The sequence below is a fragment of the Festucalex cinctus genome, chromosome 9 (assembly GCF_051991245.1).
Source record: "Festucalex cinctus isolate MCC-2025b chromosome 9, RoL_Fcin_1.0, whole genome shotgun sequence".
Taxonomy (NCBI): Eukaryota; Metazoa; Chordata; class Actinopteri; order Syngnathiformes; family Syngnathidae; genus Festucalex; species Festucalex cinctus.
This window is the reverse complement of record NC_135419.1, coordinates 2,386,860-2,399,901: the sequence shown is the minus strand read 5'-3', so window position 1 is coordinate 2,399,901 and position 13,042 is coordinate 2,386,860. Positions and strand designations below refer to the sequence as shown.

General features: G+C 37.2%; 1 long non-coding RNA gene across 1 annotated transcript in view; it reads right to left on the bottom strand.

Annotated features, from left to right (window-relative positions):
• LOC144025428 (uncharacterized) overlaps positions 1-13,042 on the bottom strand; it is a 20,897-nt gene extending 7,855 nt beyond the window's left edge. Inside the window, exons 1-3 of the long non-coding RNA XR_013284858.1 lie at positions 12,964-13,042; positions 9,688-9,745; positions 9,361-9,419 (exon numbers count right to left, since the gene is read on the bottom strand). This is a non-coding gene — a long non-coding RNA (uncharacterized LOC144025428). The remainder of the gene's footprint in view (positions 1-9,360; positions 9,420-9,687; positions 9,746-12,963) is intronic.

Here is a 13,042-nt window from a genome sequence, read left to right as displayed (position 1 = left end):
TGATGGGAGAGTAAAACTTGACTTACGTTAGCGGTGCAGCGGCTGCCAGCGTCACCATACGTAGCAGTTTTCCAAATGACAGAAATCTGTCAGGGCGACAGAGAAGTCTTGAGTATTAATATATGGTTTTATGAATTGATAAGCTATGAAAAGCTATGAAAAGGAAAATGGATTTGATATCGATCTATCTTTTTTTTTTAACCCAGCCCTATAAATTTGTGCAAAATGTTTTCATAACTGTTATTGATGGATGCCAGCCTTCAACCTTTCTGCAGCGCAGAAATTGTTACTCTGTGTCAAGCTAACAAAAATAGCTGAGTTAAAGCAATGTAACCAACCATGATCGATGGCCTTTGCAATGCAGAACAACCAGTCAATCCTTTACCCGGGTGAGAGTTTATGCACGCAGTAAAAGGCACATTAATATACTACTTATTAATTTGATGTTTTATCACTTCCCAAAGCTCTCACTGTGATGCTGCTGAAGGAGAAAAGGGCTTTGGAGCAGCAAGACTAAACAAATGTCTGCACTAAAAAAAAACAACAAAAAGCAATATGAGAGCCAAACACCAGATGCTGTCATAGCGACCATGATGTGTTTACTTCTTGCACCTTCTCCAAAGTTTGCCATTGTCTCACAACTTTTGAGATTGTTTCATGCATGATAGAGCTTTGGCATCCACACACATAGATGCATTGCAATTTGCTTACTATGAGAGAAAAATAAAAAATAAAAAAAACGCACATTGAGAAAATGCCAATAGCACTGTCAGTGTCTGGTTTGGATGTTTCTTGTGTGCTTTTAATGCTATCCAAACCATCACTTCTCTTCTCCAAACTCCAAGTCATGATATTTTCATATTGCCATGAAAACATAGATGTCTGTCAGCTAGACCAATTCTGTTTGTTATGTCCTAACCAATAGGTGGCACACAACTTTGGTCTGAGCTTTAGTTTAGTCTGCACTGTAACGATGCATTCGAGGAAGGTGGGAAGTCGAACATATCCCACTTGGAATCTCACAGTTCCAACCTCAAAGCGTTCAAAGTGAATGTAAACAACAAACGTGGCTGATTCCAATAAATTGTTTGTTCTGGTCAACACAGTCAGTCAAAATAACTAATAACTAAATTAATATTATAATGAATCCATAGATAAATATGCTTATAATGAGATGATAATGATTTAGCTTTGTTTGTGATTTTTCTGACAAATCAAATATTTTGTAATCCATTCGTTGTAAAAAAAAAATCCTATTTTCACTCTTTCTTCAATAGTGTCATGCCCGTTCAAATGTGAGCCCTCTGCAGACGATGTTGTAAAAGTTGAAGTTGCGCGCCTTCGGTGCAGGCGGCGTGGGTTTGCTTCCCCGCCCGGGAGACCGTGTTTGTGTGCGTGTGCATGTTTGTGTGAGTGGGTGAGTGGAAAAAAAAAAAAAAAAAAAAAAAAAGTTTTGGAGATTTTTATTTTTATTTATTTTTTTGCCCAATGCCATTGCGGAAGACTTACTGCACTTAACAGCACTTCTCCAGTTAGGTTGAATAACTTACATTTGGCCGATGCCAAGTTGAGGGGGATTTTCAGATGTCACATTTCTACATCAATCTGAACAATTTGGTATGTCGCCTATATCGATTTTTGTGCCGGTGCGTCGTAACAGTCACGGTGGTCACGTATTACATATTAAGCCACTACTTATTTGATGTCATAACTAGTGCAGTTCACCAATGTGGGATCAATACTTTTCTTCTACAAATTTTTCTTCTTCTTTAACTGTCAATAGTTAAGTACAATTCATGCATTCAGAGATGTTTTTGGAATGTTGGAAGAAGCCGAAGCACCGGAGAAAACATAGTGAGAAAATGTGAACTCCAGTCAGGAATCAGATTGAACACCCAATAAGTGCTAAGTAACCACTCGTTCACCATGTCATGCCCCTCTTCCAATCCTAGAAAGGCTTAGGTTGCCAACAGAATACAATTGTTCTGCAGCAATGTATTTCAAAGCAAAAGAGTGCAAAAAACATTATTGACTCAACAGTAAACAAAAATTGAACAGAAGTCTGTCACCTCTCTGCCCTGACCTTCTCCGAGCTTTACGACCACATAATCAGTTGTCCTCATTTATACTTGTAGAAATGCATTGCTTTTCTAGGGAAAGCGGAGATTGCTTTTTTGTCATACAGGAATGTCGATAAGACAGGGATGGCTTGTGACTGATAAGACAGTGAAGCTGCATACATACGAAACTATGTTCAGTTCAATATCACTCTTTATTTATTTAGAGTACCATTTTTACCACGTCAAAGGGACAGTGTTGTCCATACTATATTTTAGACTACAATTGTTCATACTGCTCATATTCATCATTATTATTTTATTAGATGTTTGCTGATCCAAGGAAGTAAATTGTTGTTAAGCCACAGAATGGGAAAGTCAGGAAGAGGAAGATGCACAACTGCGTTGCACCCCAGTCTTGCTCACAGGCACTTCGGACCCTCGGTGGCCATTCCCAATTTCTATATTTTCCATGAACCTTCAGTCCAAAACACTGCTTATAATTCTAAGCTAAAAAAAAAAAAAAAAATAAAAAAGAGCCTATGCAAAAGGCCACAAGACAAGTTAGACAGCAAACGCGTCACAACACAGAGGGCAATGAGACAAAAGTTGAGGAAGAAAAGATTGATGTGAGCTTGGAGGAGAGAAGAACAGGAGTTAGTTGCTTGCATGTGGCCATGGGAGAGAAAGTGTGAATCTATGGGATATTGGATGTCCGGACCAGGCCAGTGGAGGGCACCAGGATGGATTGGCCACTACGGACCGACACAGAAAAGCCAGAACAAGAGAGGGAAAGATGGGATGATGGCGGTGTTGGGGAAAACAGGAGAGTCAGGAGAATATCAATGGCCAGACAGCGACGCATATGGATTTCTCTTCAGTCTCTTCAGTGCAGAACTTTACAGCCGCACGGGAGTGGATCGAATTAGAAAGGGAGAAAAAGAGGGCTTCTTGATCCTCCTCGGAGAAATCAACACTTATGCATGAAAAGCTTCTTTGACGGTTTAACTTCGTCTCCCTGCTCATTTTTGAATAATAAAAAAAAAATCACCGTTTCTTTTTCATGCCCCTAAGTTTACAAGTTGACACAATAAAAGAAACATTGTGGTGAGAAAATAAAGACGCATCGCATAAATTATCTATAACAAAAGAGAAAAGCAAGACCATGTGTAAGATTGATCTGATGATTAAAAAGAAGAAACTTTTGAATAAGTATACTATTGTTATTACAAAGTGCAACCTTGTTATTATTTGCATAATTCCAATTATTCCACGTTGACACATTTCCTTCCCGATGTGATTTGTGCTGACTGTTAATACCATCAGCACAAACAAAAGAATCTCATGTTGATTCTCAGTCTGACGATTTATGTGTGCAATATTTTTGATGAAATGAAAAAATGTAAAATGATTGAACAGTAAAGAAGGGAATAGTAGAGAAGGTTTAGCCCAAGGGCTTGTCAATCAAATTAGTCTTGGGCATCCTAATGGACACTGGAGACATTCTAATACGATTTCCAGCTAAATGCTAGCATGCTTACTAAGACATAATGACTTGTATGCACCAACGATGATAGTTGTGGAACATCTTGCGTCTCCATGGACATATGCTATACAATAGTGCTAAAGCACACTGAGACCGATATAATGCTAGCATGCTAATGGTAAGTAGGCTAGCATAATTACAAAATAGCACCACAAAAAGAGAAAGTACAAAGGCAGATTGATAAGGATTTTTACATCTTGCCATGTAGACTGGTACTATTTCTAATAATGAGAAATTATCAGATGCTAACATGCTAAGCGTTCTTGTGCTAACATGTAGCAAGATAGCAACCTAGAGGAAGATGTAAGTAGAAAGAAGTAGGTAAAGTATTTAAATGTGTGTGTATAATATTATCAACATATTATGTTGATAATATATTTGATGGAGAAATTGCCTACAGTGATTCTTATTCTTATCAGTTGCAAAATGAATGAAAGCAGCAAAGCCCCCAGAACTGAACTCTGTGGAACGCCACACTTTCCGTTACAAATGTGAATTCATACTGCACATATTCTGCCGGCCGCTTTCTTTTTTTTTTTGGCTCGACAAGGTATGAAGAGATTACAATAATAAAGAAATCAGAAATAAGAAATCACGTGACATACTATCACAACAACAACAACAAGTTGACGACTGAGCACACCAAATTCCCTGCAGCACAGATAGGCCAAGCAATGTGGCGTAAACGCATGATCACTTGCAGCCAAGGCTGGCTAAGCAGGACGTATCATCATAAATCATTTGAGCTGGGTGCGTGTCGTGACCTCTGCCGAACCCCTGAGACTGACTCACCGAACGCCTGGGGTTCGATTGAACCTAGATTAAGAACCACTGGACTAAAAGAACGACACGTGTGGCTCGCATGATCAGACACCCTGCTGTGTTTAATGGTGATCCTCATTATATTTGACTATGTTTATAGACGTTTTGAGGGTTCTGAACATGTCAAGTGGTAAAATGTAAATGATCTATCCAGCTCAACTGGACCACTTGTGATCGTTTGTAAGGTTTACTGTGATCAAGAACTCTTTTTGCAACAGAAAAGAAAAGAGTAAAGTGATGTCCTGTGATTCCCAACAGAAATATCGCCTGTGAAGAAGTTAATGAGTAAATCAATGAGACTGGTTGTAAGACTCGGGCGAAGTCATGCCTGCTCGGTTGGGGGTAAGCTGCGTCTTACTATCAAGCCTCCAGCATCATCTGAAACTAAACGTCTTCCACGCTTTAGAGTGTTGCACGTGGCGTTTCTCCGCTTGCGTTCGGCGTGTGAATCCAAATGTGTATATTTCCAGCAAGCGATTTGCAAGGCGCTCGTATGAAAAGAACGACAATGGGTGAATGCTTCACCGGCCATATTCCTGCTGAAAAACATGGCCACTTCTGTGACGGGTACAAAAAGTGGGATTACATTATTGTGCCGTTTGTTTGGGTCATATTTACACTCCTTTACCAAAATCATAGCAGGTATGCTTCAGTTTATTTCAGTAAAATATTGTTTTATTGACTGATGATAGGCTGGGATTGGAGTTTTTCCTATGATGTCAAACAAGCTGGAAACACCACAAATTAAAACAATGTAATAACAGCATTCTATTCTTTAGTTTTTGTAGTATGTGCAAAGCCAAAACATTAAAAAAACAAAAAAACAACCTAAATGTACACTCACATCTTCAGCTATAACAAACACGCTATTATTACATGCACTGATAATCATTTTTGTCTCCTTGGTACAGAGGGATGCAGTTGGTAACCATTTAATGCTGCTTAGTTTACACCAAAAATGATCAATAAGTTTCAATTAATCTTTATACCAGGGGTGTCCAAACTTTTTCATTTGAGGGCCACATACAGAAAATCAGAAGGACGCAAGGGCCACATAATGTTATGAAGAGAAATTGTGTTTTAGTCCTAAAAATTGTACAAATAATTTTGTGCTTTTGCATATTTAGAAAAATGCTACCATTTTGTTTGTAATATGGCAGTAGGGTTATTATAGTTTTGAAATTTTTCATTTTAGTTAGTTTTTAGTAGTTTTCAGGGTGGTTCTGTTTTTATTAGTTTTAGTTCTTTAATAAATGCTTAGTTTTAGTTAGTTTCAGTATTAGTATTAGTTTTTCTTTATGTTTATTACTTGTGTGCAATATTTAAAAAAACACCGTGGGAGCAACGTCATCTGAAGGTGCTTTTCTATTGGCTGCTGCTCGATGACGTCACTTCTGTGTGACATACTTTCAAATCTCATTATTCCGGTTTTGATATCAAAATAAATCTAATAAATATCACACCAAAGACTAAAACAAAGGACATTTTTGCGATAATTATAGTTTTAGTTTTGTAAACATGAAATGTCATTTCAGTTAGTTTTTGTTTTTTAAAAAGCATTTTTATTTTTTCATTCACAAATTTTTTTTGAATTTCATTCATCATAACTATGAGTGAGTGCTGTCGCTGTGTTGTCCATACATGACCGAGAGAAAATCATTTCATAGGCATTGGTTTTGTGTTTGCATGTGTGCGTGTAGCAAAGCTGAAGATTTTCAGGCTGCTTTAACTGAGCCTCCCAAACCCCCCCGGCTAATTTCAATTCGTGCTTGTGTGATGTCTCCCATCAGTTAGTGAGGTGATGAATGTTTCAATCAATACCTCTGGCAACCTTTTTCTAACCTAGTCTAAATATAGTTGGTGGGTGTACCCGTGTTTATTAAAGTGGATAAATCAGATGGTGTTGCAGTTTACAGTAAGTCAAACATTAGGTTGTCTCAAACTGCCTGGATGTGAAATTAATTTAATATGAACCTGCCAGCTCCGCATGTAAAATCAATGTAATACCTGACTGGGCTCATTTGAATCTAGTCGGCTAATTTCTGGAGAATTTGTGTTAAGTGAATAGGTCTGCTTGACATTTTAATCATGCGACTGCCAGAAAGTCAGAAGAAAACATCGCATTCATATACACAAATGAAAATGTATGTAAATTACAGCCTTGTCTGTCTGAAAAGTGCTAATTTCAAAATCAACAACAATTTTAGGTGTCAGAGAGTTCATTTGCAAAATTAAGAACTTTCTACATTGTAGTTTTATACTTTGTGACTCTTTTATCCACGCATAAACATTTACAGCAATTACTAATGAATGTCCAGCTAATTTGTAAGCTTCATTTCCTTGACTAAAGGGAATGTAAAGATTCACACCTTATCACACATTTTATTGTGCAGGCTACACAAATCTTTGTCCCACAGCAAGAGGTTAATAAGTATCATTCATCATTTCTGAAATAAAAGACTGATTTTTTTTTTTTTTTTTTAAATGTTTTGTCACAGGAAAAATTAAAATAGAAACAGTCCAATACAAGGTCAAACACTTGCCATCATAAAACTTTGAATTAAGTGTTTTGCATGATGTCTTCTTACAATTGTTTGCAGTGCAAACAGCACAATTACATTTTTTTTTTTTTTCAAATGCGACCCGGGTCTTTTTCTTATGTGGATTCAAATTGTATATGTGATGTATCTGCAGTATAAACGTTTATCCGCACATTAAATAGGTAATAAGTGGCGTATTGTATGATAATGTATTTTTTTCTCTCTCTCTCTAAATCTAAATACATTCTAAATTGTAAATCTGGTATACGGAAATAAACGGCTACTGTATATCTACTTTTGCACCTCCCTGTTTAATCTTTTGGCCAATGAACACAATAGTCAACTGATTCAACTCTATATTGCACTATTCGTCATGAGCCCTATTACTCATGTCATCTGGGTTCTCTACACGGGTAAAGCAATGATTGTCTTTGTTAAGCTCCTAATTACCAGCAAACAAGAGGACCTATCACATTAAAATTCATAGACAAAAAAAAAAAAAAGGCTGCAAATGATGAGACACGCTACATGGCAGAAACTTAAATTGACAGTGCAGGGTAAAAAAAAAATCACTCCTGCATTACAATAATAACTTTATGCTGTTTGATCAATTTTGCTGTTTGATATAGCAGTCATAATTAATACATTAATATATGTGAAATGTATTTCATGATAGTCTTTGTTAAGCATTCTCAGAATTGCGTCTCCAGAATGTAAACGTCCAAATGGACAAAAGATACAATTTTTCAGTACACTCACAACAACTAAAAAATGCAGCAGAGACTACCGTTCACAATGAAACCTATATTTTCATGCCCAGTGCAGGTCTGACGTGAGCTGATCAGGGATAGACGGCGCAGCTGGAGCGCAAAAACTGGAGAACAACAAAGCGACTGGACGTCCACAGGCTTACTTTATTAAAAGGAAACAAAAACAGCGGGCTTCTCGGCGCTAGCACGCGTTACGACAAGCGTGCACGTCCACAGCGTCAAATACATTGATGGCCGAAAATGAAAAGGTGCTGCAAAAGCAAGGAGGCGCCACCTTGTGGCGCGGTGCCACACTGTGGATTGTTACACGGTGTAAATCTGTGCAGGGGCGGGCTAGATAAAGTTTTGATATTTTCGATACGTCTCAAAAACCACTTCATGAGAGCGCAAAAACTTTTTTGCGATATTTGAGGGTTTTTTTTTTTTTTTTTTCGCAAATCCAGTGTTTCCATTACCAGCTTACTTTTGCAAAACATGCCTTTTGCGCAAAACTGAGGGTAATGGAAACGCACCTATTGTCCTTGACATGGCAGAAGAAGATAGCGATTTGCCTCAGTCTGTGGTAGGGCGAAGCACACAAAATACTTTTATAAGGAACTGTAACCAGACCAATTTAGGATTTCGCTAAAAGTCTCAATTTTTGAGTAAATAATTTTGTTGTATTGTAGTCACACACAACAAAACAAACACGAGGAAAATCACTTAAAAGTTCAGTGTCCTATGATTTATTTAAAGTGTGATAATTACAATACAAATGAGTGAAATTCTCATTAGTAAGGTGAAAGTTCTCAAAATCAGAATTGGAAAGTGAATCGTATTCCTTTTTCATTTCGTTTTTTGTAAGGAATATTTTGAAAAGTCATTATTTCTTTTTTCTTTCTTTTTTTTTTTAGTTTTTTAATTCACAGATTTGCCTTCCACCAAGGTTGTCCATATGTGGGAATTAACATTATATAATAATAATAATAATAATAATAATAATAATAATAATAATAATAATAATAATAATAATAATGTGTGAAATTAATTGATTTCTGCAGTAATTGAGAGGGTTCAGAGCAGGCTGTTTTGACATCCGCCACACATATCTGTGAACTTCAGAATCTGTCTGTCAAATCTGATCAAATTCACCAAAATCTCGTTAAAATCTCGGTTCCATAGTTTGTAAAGTTTAGTCAGTCATTCAGAACCTTTCACTACGTTTGAGCGTCCAACTTGCCAGGAAATGCTCTCGGTACGCTAGAACATCCCAGCATTGTGCAGAGAAATTAACCAAAGATAATTAAAAATATATTTTTTTTAAAAAGCGCATTTAAACTTTTGTTGGCACAAAAATCAGGATACACCAGTATTTGCACTCGAGCGCAGCTACGCTGTCTCCGAATATAAGCCATTAATGTCAAGTATGTATGTATGTGAAGATCCCCCCCCCCCCCAAACTCTATTATTTCTTTAGTACAGAGAAGAAAAGAGAAGAGGACATTGGTTTGGTTATATATTCAGGACGGCGCCTTGTTGTAATCCACATACACTCCAGCTCGGTCCCTCTTGTGTGCCCTGCCCTTAAGAAGGCAAACAATGGATATTCTTCAGTCTCCTTCAGATCACCTCTTTCAACACATTACCTTTCATCAGTTGTGCCACAGTCAATCTCCTTCTCTCTCTCTCTCCTTTGCTATGTAATCTGTGAATTATAATGTAAAACAAAGAGAACCATCAATACTAAAACATGTACTTTGAAAAAAATAAATAAAATCCCATATAAAATAGATTTTATGCAAAAGAAAATGGATCACGTTGTGTTTGTATCGAAAGGGATTTTTTTTGTTAAGCCCAATTTAACACTCAGTGAGTTTAAGCAAGGTGCTCCACACTTTTTATTCTGCAGCATAAACACTCAATATATGCTAAGCCTCATTCTCTTGGTACGCATAATGCTGCCCGGATCTCACCAAGCATCCCATGGACCCGCACGCTGGGCTCCGTCCTCCTTACTCCTTCTGCCAATAGCTGCCAAGGAAAATCAATATTGTCAATTCGCATCGCAAATGTTGGGTCTTGACTTTGCAAGGTGACGTCTTCTTGCCTCTGCAATGTTGCTCTCAACTCAATTCAATTTTATTTATGTCACCCGTTGTCATAAATCACACGCTATAGGGGTTGCACACTCTAAACAGTATATGACACCCAGAACCTTTTGCGAGACGTGATTTCATGATTGAAAATGTATTGCAAACCAGAATGTCGATATTTCCCAAAAGATTTGTATGTGTGAATGCACGTCACTACGGGAAAATATAGACACAATCGGCCCAATATTTTTGAATTCATGGACATATCACCCACTAATCCAAAATATTGTGCCGATCGCTTTTATATTTTAATTATTTTGGACATGAGTAGAGATGTGCATATGAATTTGTGTGATGATTGGACAGATTTTTCCAACATACCAGTGACCTTAACGTGTCTTTAATTGTTGAACAGTAATACATGAAGATAACATTATTAACTCTTTTCCTGCCAAGAACGGTAATTCACGTTAATGGAAATCCCAACGAGGTCCGCCAATAACGTTAATTGTCGTCAACTGTTTTTGTGTAGTTGTTTTTTCCCCAATGGGGCACCGCAGCTCTGGTTTCATGAATGAGTTGAAAACTTTTTTTTTTTTCTTTTTCTTTTTTAAATCAACCACCATGGCCAACAGATGGCAGCAAATCAGCAGCAATCAAATTACATGAAAACATGGCTGATCTTAGGAAATACGTTCACAGAGCGTCACTAAACCAAAAATATTAAGTGTCAAAGTCACTGTTGTGCAGAAAACAAATGTATCATTTCACAAAAAGCTTTTTTTGGTTTTTTTTTGTCATTTTTTTTTCCATTATAACTTGCTACCTTTTCGAATGGTGATTACTAAAGAACGGAATAAGGTAGAATCATACTTTTTTTTTTTTTTTTCTAATGGGAGAATAGAATCCAGTCCTTTATATGGAATCAACCATGATTACGTAGTCCTAGCACACAATATTCCGTTTGCCTTGAAAGATGAGTGAAAATGCTTGAAATCGTCTGATACTCTTGGTGGTTGTCTTTTTGGATAACGTTCGGTAGTAAAAGGGTTAAATAAAAGAAAGATGAGGTAGATTTAATTGTAACACTTCGCACCCCCGGAAGACTTTGCAGACTGGCAGTTCTAATCAAGTGGGCGGAGCTTACTTTGATTAACTCTGCGAAGTTGGTTTAACACTAAATAAATCAAGTGTCAACGTCAACACTGACCACCATTTCAATCAGACAGTGTGAGAAATACACTTTGGGGGTTGAAATCAACTCTGAAACGTTTAACACCAACATTGTAACACTCAACTTTTTTGCTTTAGCGACTGTATATAGTGGAGTGACACTTTTTCTGACAAGGCTTTCAAATTGTGAGTACAAGGACGAACAAATTCATGCAAGAAGGAACACAAATAGCTTGAAGGGTATTTGTGCAAAAATTATTCTTGACTCTTTAGGGTAGGTTTAGCTTTAGGTTTTGCTCGAACAATTTCATGAGTATATGTGCAAGTTGTACTTTTTCTCTCTATGCTCTTTATACCTACGAAAAAGTGGTCGACAAGAAAACTCCTTTTGTTGTATGTTATACAACATTTGAGCTTGTGACGATGAAAAGAGGGAAATGCAAGGACATTTGTATCTATTCATCGAACGCAAAGATTTCTGTGAAACTTTTTTAAGAGGCTTTGAGCTGTCTCTCATTTGGGATAACAACCCAGAAACTTAATTTTCATATCCAAGCTTTATATGACAATATTCAAGCATGGTACAAAAAATAAATAAATAAATAATAAAAAAAAATAAAAATAAAAGCAAAAGGCAGAGGAAGAAAACAGGACTCAGGACAAACTACCTAGAGACCTCTGCCTCTCCGACAGATTGTTGTTAGTCTAAAAACTCTTGCTTTATCCCATCTCAGAGGACCACACACCCACATCCTGTATGTACATTCGAATGTACGCACACAAACACATGCGCAGTTCCATTTTGCACACGCAACCAAAGAGGGAGTATCGCACATAATGACAGCATCTGCAGCAGCATGCTATTCCCCGTGGTAGAATTTGTTCTGATGAGTTCTGGGGCCCATTTAAATGTGAAATGATGATAATTGTCACACATATTTTCTTATTATGCACAAGATCCCACATGTGACCTGCAGCCACATGGGCAAAGGAGCCTAATAAAGCTCACGATGGAAAAAAAAAAAACAAGTGTGCCATTTATTCCTATGAATATGAAAGAGTCATTCTGTGATACAATGGTATAATATTTTCATGTTCAGCCAACTTTAATACAAAATTTAAATATGGTTGAATTTTTAAATTACCCCTCATTTGTGCATGGCAAATAGGCACATGCTGCCTCCGCAATTGCCTGTGCTCAAGAATCAGACAATGAACTCCTCACACAGGCTTCCCAGAGCCTTCTCATATTTTATTTAGCTCTAATTTTCTATCATCAAGCAGAGGAAGCATGAAGGCTAGTTTGAGCTGTCATTTCTGAGAGTTTCATGAATAGAGACATACCAAAGAAGACACTAACAAAGCCTGAAACCTATCAAGGTTGCCGTCTCTCCGGGGAATGTGTCTCAGCCACTCTCACCATCTTGTTCTTGTTTGATCCAGGCTGAACCGTAAAGATCAGTAATTTTGCTGCAATAGGTGACTCATGACGTGGGAGGGGGTGAAAAAAAAAATAATCTTTAATGCCATAACAGTATGTTACCTTTGAAAAAGCAGCGTCTACATTACATACAGTATCACATTTGAAAACTGTCATTTTGATTGACTCTGTAACAAAGCTATTAATGTAATCATATTGTACTGCCCAATGCAGCGCGTTCACTTGTGCGCAGATCGACAGCCAGCTAACAGTTAAATGTCCTCAAATAAACACACAAGGTTTGGTCTTTCTTGTATTTTAGTGAAGTCATTTGCATTTAGTTGTAAAACTGTAACACACAAATAAGCATAAATGAACATACACACATGTCAATAATATACATACGTATCCTAATAGCTAACGCAAGCTACCCTAGCTAGCTATGAGCTAAACAAGATAGCTACAGGTTAAATGGAGCAAATGCCTAATAATCAAAACGTAATGTTCTTCATTATGCTACACATAAGCATTGGACATTTAAAAAGTGATTGGCCATTACTTACAGATATTTAGTCTCCAAGGCTGCAACGTATCACTTAAGTATTCAGCAGCAATAACGTGTCCGTGGGCCAAATGGAGTCG